Source organism: Bombina bombina, chromosome 9 (genome assembly GCF_027579735.1).
Source record: "Bombina bombina isolate aBomBom1 chromosome 9, aBomBom1.pri, whole genome shotgun sequence".
NCBI lineage: Eukaryota > Metazoa > Chordata > Amphibia > Anura > Bombinatoridae > Bombina > Bombina bombina.
Genome location: NC_069507.1, coordinates 107,733,030 through 107,746,906, shown reverse-complemented (window position 1 = coordinate 107,746,906; position 13,877 = coordinate 107,733,030). Strand labels below are relative to the sequence as shown.

The following is a 13,877-nucleotide window of genomic DNA, read 5'->3' as shown; positions in this document are numbered from 1 at the left end:
TATGCCCTTGTGTCATCTTCTCTTTCCATGTTTCTTTGGCTGAGTTATGGGAAGTGGGAGAGATACTTAACAACTGTTGGAGTGTTCTTTGCTTCCCCCTGGTGGCCAGGAGTTGAATTCCCACTAGTAATTGAATGGATTTGTGGACTCTCCATGCCAGGAAAGAAAAGGAAGAAAAAAAAAAGAATGGATTCATGTTGTTGTGTACAAACAAACTTATCTTCAAAATGTATCCATAAATGAATTAGTACGGTATAGGGCCAAGTTAGACCCCATCACTGTTCTGATTTTTGCAATAAAAAGTGTCTTCAAATTTTTAGTGAGACAAAGTTCAACCAATTGTAGTAAAAATTGGTGGACCTGTGTAATTCTCAGAATGAGAAGCAAACCATTCAACTGCTCTAAGACCTTCCTAATGGCGAATGAACGTATACAGATTGTTCACATCAAGTTTGATCAAAATATCGCCTTCCTTAATGCCTACATTTTTTTTTTTTTATTTCTTAAAAAATTTGTGGTGTCTCAAAAATGCTCTACTGTTCTGAACTATAGGTTGCAACAACAAAAATCAATATATTGTACTACGTTAAATACATTTTGTCTTTACTTTTTAAAGTTAAGCCTGTGAGTGCTTTCTATGCATATGTATTATAATATATAGGCTAGCACCCAGGTATTTGTTGTATAGAGGGAGTTATTAATGATTTTGAGATTATATATATATATACTAGTCCTAAAGCCCGTTGACACGGGCCGTGTTGTGATTCTCTCTCTCTCTCTCTCTCTCTCTCTCTCTCTCTTTCAGCTGAGCTGCCGGGTCCTCGCGCGCCTCTGTGTTTCAGCTGAGCTGCCGGGTCCTCGCGCGCCTCTGTGTTTCAGCTGAGCTGCTGGGTCCTTGCGCGCCTCTGTGTTTCAGCTGAGCTGCCGGGTCCTCACGCTGCTGCCGGGTCCTCGCGGCAAGAGTTTGTCTGAACTGCGCATGACGGCTTCAGACAAACTCTTGTCTTTTATTATATAGTATATATATTTATATAAATTGAACTTTATTTTTGTTATCAAATCAACCTCTTGGTCTTCTTGGTTTAAACATGGCCCTTTCCATTAAGGAGCATACTGCAGTGTAAATGCCTTGATCACTATATGGCAGCAGTGAGTGTAGCAACAGAGACAAGGAACCTGTAGAGGAAGGTTGCAACAGTGACTGCAAAAACACCCACAACTCTGCCTTCACTTAACTAATCACATATAGTTTGGATACCTCCTATTCAAGGATAGATGCCCTTTTAGTTTTGTGTTCTTTAATAAACAGTCGGCTTGATTTAGAGTTTGGCGTTAGCCGTCAAAAGCAGCGTTAAGGGGTCCTAACGCTGCTTTTTACTGGCCGCTAGTATTTAGTCAGGCAGAAAAGGGTCTACCGCTCACTTTCTTTCCGCCACTCGAGGCTACAGCAGATCCCCTTACGTCAATTGCGTATTGTATTTATTTTAACTAGGTACAATAGCTATTAAATAGTTAATAACTATTTAATAGCTACCTAGTTAAAATAATTACAAAATTACCTGTAAAATAAATCCTAACCTAAGTTACAAATACACCTAACACTACACTATCAATAAATTAATTAAATAAATTACCTACAATTAGCTAAACTAAAATACAATTAAATAAACTAATAGATAATACAAAAAAAACAAACACAAAATTACAGAAAATAAAATTTTTTTACAAGAAGTTTAAACTAATTACACCTAATCTAAGCCCCCTAATAAAATAAAAAAGCCCCCCAAAATAATAAAATGCCCTACCCTATTCTAAATTACAAAGTAATCAGCCCTTAAAATGGCCTTTTGCAGGGCATTGCCGCAAAGTAATCAGCTCTTTTACCTGTAAAAAAAAAATACAACCCCCCCCACCAACATTAAAACCCCCTACTCTAACCCACCCAAACCCCCCTTAAATAAACCTAACACTAACCCCCTGAAGATCTCCCTACCTCGAGTCGTCTTCACCCAGCCGAGCCGAATTCTTCATCCAAGCGGAGCAAGAAGAGGTCCTTCATCCAGTAGAAGTCTTCATCCAAGCGGGGCAAGAAGAGGTCCTTGAACCGGTAGAAGTCTTCATCCAAGCGGGGTCTTCTATCTTCATCCATCCATCCGGAGCGGAGCCATCTTCCATACAGCCGACGCGGAGCCATCCTCTTCAACCGACGGACTAACGACGAATGACGGTTCCTTTAAGGGACGTCATCCAAGATGGCATCCCTCGAATTCCGATTGGCTGATAGGATTCTATCAGCCAATCGGAATTAAGGTAAGAGAAATCTGATTGGCTGATTGAATCAGCCAATCAGATTGAAGTTCAATCCGCTTGGCTGATCCAATCAGCCAATCGGATTGACCTTGCATTCTATTGGCTGTTCCGATCAGCCAATAGAATGCAAGGTCAATCCGATTGGCTGATTGGATCAGCGTCGACTGTATGGAAGATGGCTCCGCTCCGGATGGATGAAGATAGAAGACCCCGCTTGGATGAAGACTTCTACCGGATGAAGGACCTCTTCTTGCCCCGCTTGGATGAAGACTTCTACCGGATGAAGGACCTCTTCTTGCTCCGCTTGGATGAAGAATTTGGCTCGGCTGGGTGAAGACGACTCAAGGTAGGGAGATCTTCAGGGGGTTAGTGTTAGGTTTATTTAAGGGGGGTTTGGGTGGGTTAGAGTAGGGGTATGTGGGTGGTGGGTTTTAATGTTAGGGGGGTTGTATTTTTTTTTACAGGTAAAAGAGCTGATTACTTTGGGGCAATGCCCCGCAAAAGGCCCTTTTAAGGGCTGGTAAAAGAGCTGATTACTTTGTAATTTAGAATAGGGTAGGGCATTTTATTATTTTGGGGGGCTTTTTTATTTTATTAGGGGGCTTAGATTAGGTGTAATTAGTTTAAACATCTTGTAAAAAAAATTATTTTCTGTAATTTACTGTTGTTTTTTTTTGTATTATAGATTAGTTTATTTAATTGTATTTTAGTTTAGATAATTGTAGGTAATATATTTAATTAACTTATTGATAGTGCAGTGTTAGGTGTATTTGTAACTTAGGTTAGGATTTATTTTACAGGTAATTTTGTAATTATTTTAACTAGGTAATAAAATAAATACAAAGTTGCCTGTAAAATAAATATAAATCCTAAAATAGCTACAATGTAACGATTAGTTATATTGTAGCTATATTAGGGTTTATTTTATAGGTAAGTATTTAGTTTTAAATAGGAATCATTTATTTAATTATAGTACATTTATTTAGATTAATTTAAATAATATTTAAGTTAGGGGGATGTTAGGGTTAGACTTAGGTTTAGGGGTTAATAACTTTATTATAGTAGCGGCGACGTTGTGGGTGGCAGATTAGGGGTTAATAAAATGTAACTAGTGTTTGCGAGGCGGGAGTGCGGCGGTTTAGGGGTTAATGCATTTATTATAGTGGCGGCGAGGTCCGGTCGGCAGATTAGGGGTTAATAAGTGTAGGTAGGTGGCGGCAACGTTGGGGGGGCAGATTAGGGGTTAATAAATATAATACAGGTGTCGGTGATGTTAGGGGCAGTAGATTAGGGGTTCATAGCTATAATGTAGGTTGCGGCGGTGTCCGGAGCGGCAGATTAGGGGTTAATAATATAATGCAGGTGTCGGCGATAGCGGGGGCGGCAGATTAGGGGTTAATAAGTGTAAGATTAGGGGTGTTTTGACTCAGGGTTCATGTTAGGGTGTTAGGTGTAGACTTAGAGAGTGTTTCCCCCATAGGAAACAATGGGGCTGCGTTAGGAGCTGAACGCTGCTTTTTTGCAGGTGTTAGGTTTTTTTCCAGCCAGCTCAGCCCCATTGTTTCCTATGGGGATATCGTGCCCAAGCACGTTTTTCCAGCTTACCGCTACCGTAGGCAACGCTGGTATTGAGGGTTGAAGTGGAGCTAAATTATGCTCAACGCTCCCTTTTCTGAGGCCAACGCAGCCATTGAGACAACTCTAAATACCAGCGTTGTCTTAAGGGTGCGCTGGAAAAAAAACATAATTTATGTAAGAACTTACCTGATAAATTCATTTCTTTCATATTAACAAGAGTCCATGAGCTAGTGACGTATGGGATATACATTCCTACCAGGAGGGGCAAAGTTTCCCAAACCTTAAAATGCCTATAAATACACCCCTCACCACACCCACAAATCAGTTTAACGAATAGCCAAGAAGTGGGGTGATAAGAAAAAAAGTGCGAAGCATATAAAATAAGGAATTGGAATAATTGTGCTTTATACAAAAAAATCATAACCACCACAAAAAAGGGTGGGCCTCATGGACTCTTGTTAATATGAAAGAAATGAATTTATCAGGTAAGTTCTTACATAAATTATGTTTTCTTTCATGTAATTAACAAGAGTCCATGAGCTAGTGACGTATGGGATAATGACTACCCAAGATGTGGATCTTTCCACACAAGAGTCACTAGAGAGGGAGGGATAAAATAAAGACAGCCAATTCCTGCTGAAAATAATCCACACCCAAAATAAAGTTTAACAAAAAACATAAGCAGAAGATTCAAACTGAAACCGCTGCCTGAAGAACTTTTCTACCAAAAACTGCTTCAGAAGAAGAAAACACATCAAAATGGTAGAATTTAGTAAAAGTATGCAAAGAGGACCAAGTTGCTGCTTTGCAGATCTGGTCAACCGAAGCTTCATTCCTAAACGCCCAGGAAGTAGATACTGACCTAGTAGAATGAGCTGTAATTCTCTGAGGCGGAATTTTACCCGACTCAACATAGGCAAGATGAATTAAAGATTTCAACCAAGATGCCAAAGAAATGGCAGAAGCTTTCTGGCCTTTCCTAGAACCGGAAAAGATAACAAATAGACTAGAAGTCTTACGGAAAGATTTCGTAGCTTCAACATAATATTTCAAAGCTCTAACAACATCCAAAGAATGCAATGATTTCTCCTTAGAATTCTTAGGATTAGGACATAATGAAGGAACCACAATTTCTCTACTAATGTTGTTGGAATTCACAACTTTAGGTAAAAATTCAAAAGAAGTTCGCAACACCGCCTTATCCTGATGAAAAATCAGAAAAGGAGACTCACACGAAAGAGCAGATAATTCAGAAACTCTTCTAGCAGAAGAGATGGCCAAAAGGAACAAAACTTTCCAAGAAAGTAATTTAATGTCCAATGAATGCATAGGTTCAAACGGAGGAGCTTGAAGAGCTCCCAGAACCAAATTCAAACTCCAAGGAGGAGAAATTGACTTAATGACAGGTTTTATACGAACCAAAGCTTGTACAAAACAATGAATATCAGGAAGAATAGCAATCTTTCTGTGAAAAAGAACAGAAAGAGCGGAGATTTGTCCTTTCAAAGAACTTGCGGACAAACCCTTATCTAAACCATCCTGAAGAAACTGTAAAATTCTCGGTATTCTAAAAGAATGCCAAGAAAAATGATGAGAAAGACACCAAGAAATATAAGTCTTCCAGACTCTATAATATATCTCTCTCGAGATACAGATTTACGAGCCTGTAACATAGTATTAATCACGGAGTCAGAGAAACCTCTATGACCAAGAATCAAGCGTTCAATCTCCATACCTTTAAATTTAAGGATTTCAGATCCGGATGGAAAAAAGGACCTTGTGACAGAAGGTCTGGTCTTAACGGAAGAGTCCATGGTTGGCAAGATGCCATCCGGACAAGATCCGCATACCAAAACCTGTGAGGCCATGCCGGAGCTATTAGCAGAACAAACGAGCATTCCCTCAGAATCTTGGAGATTACTCTTGGAAGAAGAACTAGAGGCGGAAAGATATAGGCAGGATGATACTTCCAAGGAAGTGATAATGCATCCACTGCCTCCGCCTGAGGATCCCGGGATCTGGACAGATACCTGGGAAGTTTCTTGTTTAGATGAGAGGCCATCAGATCTATCTCTGGGAGCCCCCACATTTGAACAATCTGAAGAAATACCTCTGGGTGAAGAGACCATTCGCCCGGATGCAACGTTTGGCGACTGAGATAATCCGCTTCCCAATTGTCTACACCTGGGATATGAACCGCAGAGATTAGACAGGAGCTGGATTCTGCCCAAACCAAAATTCGAGATACTTCTTTCATAGCCAGAGGACTGTGAGTCCCTCCTTGATGATTGATGTATGCCACAGTTGTGACATTGTCTGTCTGAAAACAAATGAACGATTCTCTCTTCAGAAGAGGCCAAAACTGAAGAGCTCTGAAAACTGCACGGAGTTCCAAGATATTGATCGGTAATCTCACCTCCTGAGATTCCCAAACTCCTTGTGCTGTCAGAGATCCCCACACAGCTCCCCAACCTGTGAGACTTGCATCTGTTGAAATTACAGTCCAGGTCGGAAGAACAAAAGAAGCCCCCTGAAATAAACGAAGGTGATCTGTCCACCACGTTAGAGAGTGCCGAACAATCGGTTTTAAAGATATTAATTGATATATCTTCGTGTAATCCCTGCACCATTGGTTCAGCATACAGAGCTGAAGAGGTCGCATGTGAAAACGAGCAAAGGGGATCGCGTCCGATGCAGCAGTCATAAGACCTAGAATTTCCATGCATAAGGCTACCGAAGGGAATGATTGAGACTGAAGGTTTCGACAGGCTGTAATCAATTTTAGACGTCTCTTGTCTGTTAAAGACAGAGTCATGGACACTGAATCTATCTGGAAACCCAGAAAGGTTACCCTTGTTTGAGGAATCAAAGAACTTTTTGGTAAATTGATCCTCCAACCATGATCTTGAAGAAACAACACAAGTCGATTCGTATGAGACTCTGCTAAATGTAAAGACTGAGCAAGTACCAAGATATCGTCCAAATAAGGAAATACCACAATACCCTGTTCTCTGATTACAGACAGAAGGGCACCGAGAATCTTTGTGAAAATTCTTGGCGCTGTAGCAAGGCCAAACGGTAGAGCCACAAATTGGTAATGCTTGTCTAGAAAAGAGAATCTCAGGAACTGATAATGATCTGGATGAATCGGAATATGCAGATATGCATCCTGTAAATCTATTGTGGACATATAATTCCCTTGCTGAACAAAAGGCAATATAGTCCTTACAGTTACCATCTTGAACGTTGGTATCCTTACATAACGATTCAATAATTTTAGATCCAGAACTGGTCTGAAGGAATTCTCCTTCTTTGGTACAATGAAGAGATTTGAATAAAACCCCATCCCCTGTTCCGGAACTGGAACTGGCATAATTACTCCAGCCAACTCTAGATCTGAAACACAATTCAGAAATGCTTGAGCTTTCACTGGATTTACTGGGACATGGGAAAGAAAAAATCTCTTTGCAGGAGGTCTCATCTTGAAACCAATTCTGTACCCTTCTGAAACAATGTTCTGAATCCAAAGATTGTGAACAGAATTGATCCAAATTTCTTTGAAAAAACGTAACCTGCCCCCTACCAGCTGAACTGGAATGAGGGCCGTACCTTCATGTGAACTTAGAAGCAGGCTTTGCCTTTCTAGCAGGCTTGGATTTATTCCAGACTGGAGATGGTTTCCAAACTGAAACTGCTCCTGAGGACGAAGGATCAGGCTTTTGTTCTTTGTTGAAACGAAAGGAACGAAAACGATTGTTAGCCCTGTTTTTACCTTTAGACTTTTTATCCTGTGGTAAAAAAGTTCCTTTCCCACCAGTAACAGTTGAAATAATAGAATCCAACTGAGAACCAAATAATTTGTTTCCCTGGAAAGAAATGGAAAGTAGAGTTGATTTAGAAGCCATATCAGCATTCCAGGTCTTAAGCCATAAAGCTCTTCTGGCTAAGATAGCCAGAGACATAAACCTAACATCAACTCTAATAATATCAAAAATGGCATCACAGATGAAATTATTAGCATGCTGGAGAAGAATAATAATATCATGAGAATCACGATTTGTTACTTGTTGCGCTAGAGTTTCCAACCAAAAAGTTGAAGCTGCAGCAACATCAGCCAATGATATAGCAGGTCTAAGAAGATTACCTGAACATAGATAAGCTTTTCTTAGAAAAGATTCAATTTTTCTATCTAAAGGATCCTTAAACGAGGTACCATCTGACGTAGGAATGGTAGTACGTTTAGCAAGGGTAGAAATAGCCCCATCAACTTTAGGGATTTTGTCCCAAAATTCTAACCTGTCAGGCGGAACAGGATATAATTGCTTAAAACGTTTAGAAGGAGTAAATGAATTACCCAATTTATCCCATTCCTTAGAAATTACTGCAGAAATAGCATTAGGAACAGGAAAGACTTCTGGAATAACCGCAGGAGCTTTAAAAACCTTATCCAAACGTATAGAATTAGTATCAAGAGGACTAGAATCCTCTATTTCTAAAGCAATTAGTACTTCTTTAAGTAAAGAGCGAATAAATTCCATCTTAAATAAATATGAAGATTTATCAGCATCAATCTCTGAGATAGAATCCTCTGAACCAGAAGAGTCCAAAGAATCAGAATGATGGTGTTCATTTAAAAATTCATCTGTAGAGAGAGAAGATTTAAAAGACTTTTTACGTTTACTAGAAGGAGAAATAACAGACAAAGCCTTCTTTATGGATTCAGAAACAAAATCTCTTATGTTATCAGGAACATTCTGCACCTTAGATGTTGAGGGAACTGCAACAGGCAATGGTACATCACTAAAGGAAATATTATCTGCTTTAACAAGTTTGTCATGACAATTATTACAAACAACAGCTGGAGGAATAGCTACCAAAAGTTTACAGCAGATACACTTAGCTTTGGTAGATCCAGCAGGCAGTGGTTTTCCTGTAGTATCTTCTGGCTCAGATGCAACGTGAGACATCTTGCAATATGTAAGAGAAAAAACAACATATAAAGCAAAATAGATCAAATTCCTTATAAGACAGTTTCAGGAATGGGAAAAAAAAAAATGCCAAACATCAAGCTTCTAGCAACCAGAAGCAAATGAAAAATGAGACTGAAATAATGTGGAGACAAAAGCGACGCCCATATTTTTTGGCGCCAAATAAGACGCCCACATTATTTGGCGCCTAAATGCTTTTGGCGCCAAAAATGACGCCACATCCGGAACGCCGACATTTTTGGCGCAAAATAACGTCAAAAATGACGCAACTTCCGGCGACACGTATGACGCCGGAAACGGAAAAGAATTTTTGCGCCAAAAAAGTCCGCGCCAAGAATGACGCAATAAAATGAAGCATTTTCAGCCCCCGCGAGCCTAACAGCCCACAGGGAAAAAAAGTCAAATTTTTGAGGTAAGAAAAAATATGATAATTTAAAGCATAATCCCAAATATGAAACTGACTGTCTGGAAATAAGGAAAGTTGAACATTCTGAGTCAAGGCAAATAAATGTTTGAATACATATATTTAGAACTTTATAAATAAAGTGCCCAACCATAGCTTAGAGTGTCACAGAAAATAAGACTTACTTACCCCAGGACACTCATCTACATGTTTGTAGAAAGCCAAACCAGTACTGAAACGAGAATCAGTAGAGGAAATGGTAAATATAAGAGTATATCGTCGATCTGAAAAGGGAGGTAAGAGATGAATCTCTACGACCGATAACAGAGAACCTTATGAAATAGATCCCGTAGAAGGAGATCACTGCATTCAATAGGCAATACTCTCTTCACATCCCTCTGACATTCACTGCACGCTGAGAGGAAAACCGGGCTCCAACTTGCTGCGGAGCGCATATCAACGTAGAATCTAGCACAAACTTACTTCACCACCTCCCTTGGAGGCAAAGTTTGTAAAACTGATTTGTGGGTGTGGTGAGGGGTGTATTTATAGGCATTTTAAGGTTTGGGAAACTTTGCCCCTCCTGGTAGGAATGTATATCCCATACGTCACTAGCTCATGGACTCTTGTTAATTACATGAAAGAAAAGCAGCGTTAGCACCGCGGGTTTTTACCGACAAAACTCTAAATCTAGCCGAGTGGTTCTAGCTATACAGCTTACTTTACCATAGAGTGGCTGAAGCTACATCACACTACAGCGCCCTCTAGATGTTGATTCTATAACATTACAACACACTCTTCTGCCATGTAGTCTACCTTCTGAATCAAGTTTATTGTTGACTTATATTTCCTTTTAAAGCATGGTATATTATATGTGCATGCAAAATGAGTCAAAGATTTTATTAATGTTGTTAAAAATTATATTTTACAGATACTGGTGTAAGTGCTAGGATGTTAAAACTGAAACAGAAAAATGAAGAAAACCCTTCTTGGTATAGCAGAGTTTTGAACGCACATCCATCATTCTGTAGGAGGTCTTCTGCCCTTTGGTACTTTCTTGTACTCAAGAATTGGAAGCTACCAAAATGACAGGACTGAAAACAAGCTCCTGGAAATCAAAGTAAAGTGAATACTGGTGATACCCGCCAGTGCCTTGTCTGTATAGCAGAAGTTATACTAGGTGTCTTGGTCCTCCGAGAGAGGAAGACGTTGGTTATTCTTGAAGAACGTGTATTGAGTCATGGAGAAGAAGCAGTTGAGCTGGCTCAGTTGTTGGAACTAATCAGAATTATACTTGAGGAAGGAAGAAAACAAACAAGCAGGCTTGTTTGGTTGTATACTGTATTAAAACCAGAGAAAGGCATTTTGCTGTGGTTATTTTCGTTGTAAATTAATTATTTTACTTTAAATTATTCTTATAAATTACTTTTAATTGCACCAGAATGAAAGGCATTGAATTTATGTGATTGTCTTTAACGGCAACGTTCTTAAAGGCAGAAATGTTTATTATAAAAAAAATATACACCAAATAGTAATGAAAATTACTTAATTTTGTGGTTTTATTTTCATTTCATCATCACAATTAATATGAGAAATAGTGTGTCAATTAAAAAAAAGTCCTTTACATTACGGATATAGCATATATCTACATATCCGAAAGGATTACTCAACACTTTCCAATTTTCATGGTACGGTTTGTTTGGTGAGCCTCAGATTTAGAGCAATATATAGATGCTATAACAAATAATTGCTTTGCTTGCAGTTCAGTGTTATACACCCCTGTAATATTTCTGAGCTAATATATATATATAAATAATATGTTATTATATATTTTTTATCTTTCTCTGTGCTGTGCATTTTAAATCCATACATTTTGGAGTCTAGCACAGTTTTTCCTCGTTAGATATGTTGCACTGTTTTTTCCAGTCCTTGACATAAAGGTAATCTTGTGATATTTATGACCTTTATTCATTTTGTTGTACATTATTAAGTTTTAATATCAAGTGTCCCTGTTTTTTTATGAAAAGGTTAGTATTGAAAATTCTCTAATTAGTGAGTTTTTTTTTTTTTAAATTTGGTTCAAAAAGTTTAACCTTTGCTATACACAAAAAAAAATTCAGATTAATCATGCTATAGTCAGACAGTTTTCTGAACAAGATAAAAAATATGACCCCTCTAGCCATAGTAAGCAAGATTTGTTTGTTCCATACAAGAACACATTGGTTTCTCTGCAATATAGTAAAAAAATGCATATACCTGTACATATAAAAAACTAGAACACTACAAGTGTTATATATGGGCCAATGTAAGTGCAACATTTGTATCTATTAATGCATAATACTAGAAGATTGGGTTTCTTTTTAGTATAATTAAGGGCACATAAACTCAATAATAATGTTTTGCTTTGTTGAAGTTGTTTTTTTCATTGTTTGTAACAGATTTTACAAACTGAAAACACTTTTTTATGGGGCATATCAATGTGACAGAGCATTCACTATCTTCAGATATGAGTTGCATACAAAGGTAGACTTCTTTTTAGTTTTAAAATCAATTTAGTCAGCTATAACTTTCATTTCTGTTGGTATAAAAACCAGCAAATATAGTTTTAATTGCAAAAATAATTTTGGTTTGCTATGAGCCATATATTTTGCTAGCATATGTATAAGTCTTCTGCAAATGACTCGATCCTGTTCTGTTTCAGTTCCTGTATGTGCTCTTTGCCGCACTTAGCTTGCTTAAAGGGACATAAAACCCCAAAAAATGTATTTTGTGAATCGGAGAGAACATACAATTTTGAACAACTCTTCAATTTACTTCTATTATCAAATTTTCTTTGTTCTTTGTTATCCTTTGCTGAAAAGCATGAAGGCAAGTTCAGGAGCGTGCACGTGTCAAGTACTATATGGTAGCAGTTTTGCATCAGTTATATATTAGCAAGGGCACTAAATGGCAGCACTATTTCCTCTTCAACAAAGAATAACAAGAGCATGAAGCAAATTTGATAATAGGTGTAAAATGGAAACTTTTTTTATTGTATTCTCTATATGAGTCATAAAAGTAAACGTTTCATGTCCACTTCAACTATTTCTCACTTGATAGTGTGCTGTTATGATAAGCATGAGAAAAAAAATTATTTTATTTTTATACAGAATCTGAGTAATAAAAGAAGATCCAGTGGCTCATTATCTGACAGGTTGGACACCTGCCTTACAGTACACACATTTTTTAACAAAATTGTTGCGTTACTGAGGAGACAAATATATAGTTTATAAGATTTTATTGTTCTACCATCTGTGTATTTGCTAAGAGCACCTTGGTCTTTGATTTACTAAAACCGTGCCATTTTTAAATCGAGTTTTAAAATCGCATATGCGAATTAATCGTGCAGCCCTAATACATACACACACAATTTAAAAACCATTTACTACTTTTAAATGAGCTTTTTTTGACAGTTTGCTATGATGTTTGCAGGTGCTCTCATCTAGATTATATACGCACGATGCATAGAATACACAAGTATGTACTTACAATAAGCATAATTGCAGTGTTACTATTTGGTAAATAGAACTGTATTAGAAAAGCCTTACGCACATGTGATTTGCTAGCAGCTGAAAGAGAGCACTGGTTCTTAGAAAAGAAACTGTTAATAGGGTAAGTAAAATTGTGTTTTATTGTAAATAATTTTGTAAGAATAGTAATATTGGGTATTTCATTGTTAACCACTTTTTATTTCTAAATAGTTTCACAGTGCATTGTGGGAATATTCAAATTAAAAGATCTTAACGCTCTGCGTGTCCGTTTCACCTTGCAATAGCATTTCATGAAGTTGTGGCTACTGTGTAGTTTGTTTTGATGCTTTTATTGGGCTGGGTATAATGTATATAGAATCGGTAATTTACTTGCATCATGGTGTTTTCATTATGTGTGAATATATAGTAAATATATCATATTGCACATTACAAAGCAATTCTAATAGAATTAAAGGTACGTAGAAGTGATGCATAAAAATAATTGTGTTGCTTCCTACTCATGCTTGGTATATCATTAACTTTAAAAAAAAACAAAAAAGTGCATATTTATTTATTACAAAAAAAATAAATAATATATTTTTTATTTTTTTTTGCTGCATCAAATCTTAGGTACAAGGATTACCTTGTACCTAAGACTCTACAGACTTCCCCCTTATCTCAGTTCTTTAGACTTGCATTTTAGCCAATCAGTGCTGACTCCTCGGTAAATCCAGGAGTGAGTACAATGTTATCTATATGACACACGTGAACTAACACCCTTTAGCTGTGAAACTCTGTCAAGGGCTTATAAATTAGTATATGAGCCTACCTAGGTTTAGCTTTCAACTAAGAATACCAAGAGAAAAAAAGCAAATTTGATCAAAGTAAATTGGAAAGTTGTTTAAAATTGCATACCCTATCAGAATCATGAAAGTTTAATTTTGACAGTTCCTTTAATCCATATATCACTAGCAAATGAGCAGACAGCAGCATTTTAACAAAAATAAGCATTAATGTCTCAAATAATATAGCCTCTGTTTGGCTCGATCGTGATTCTATTTTTTAAAAGGAAGACAGGGAAAAAGTGTA

At 37.5% G+C, this 13,877-nt stretch overlaps 1 protein-coding gene across 1 annotated transcript in view; it reads left to right on the top strand.

The window, feature by feature from the left end:
- PLCE1 (phospholipase C epsilon 1) overlaps nt 1–10,330 on the top strand; it is a 702,162-nt gene extending 691,832 nt beyond the window's left edge. Inside the window, 1 exon segment of the mRNA XM_053692317.1 lies at nt 10,211–10,330. The gene's annotated coding sequence lies outside the window, so the exon portion shown is untranslated.
- Nucleotides 10,331–13,877: the final 3,547 nt, after the last annotated feature.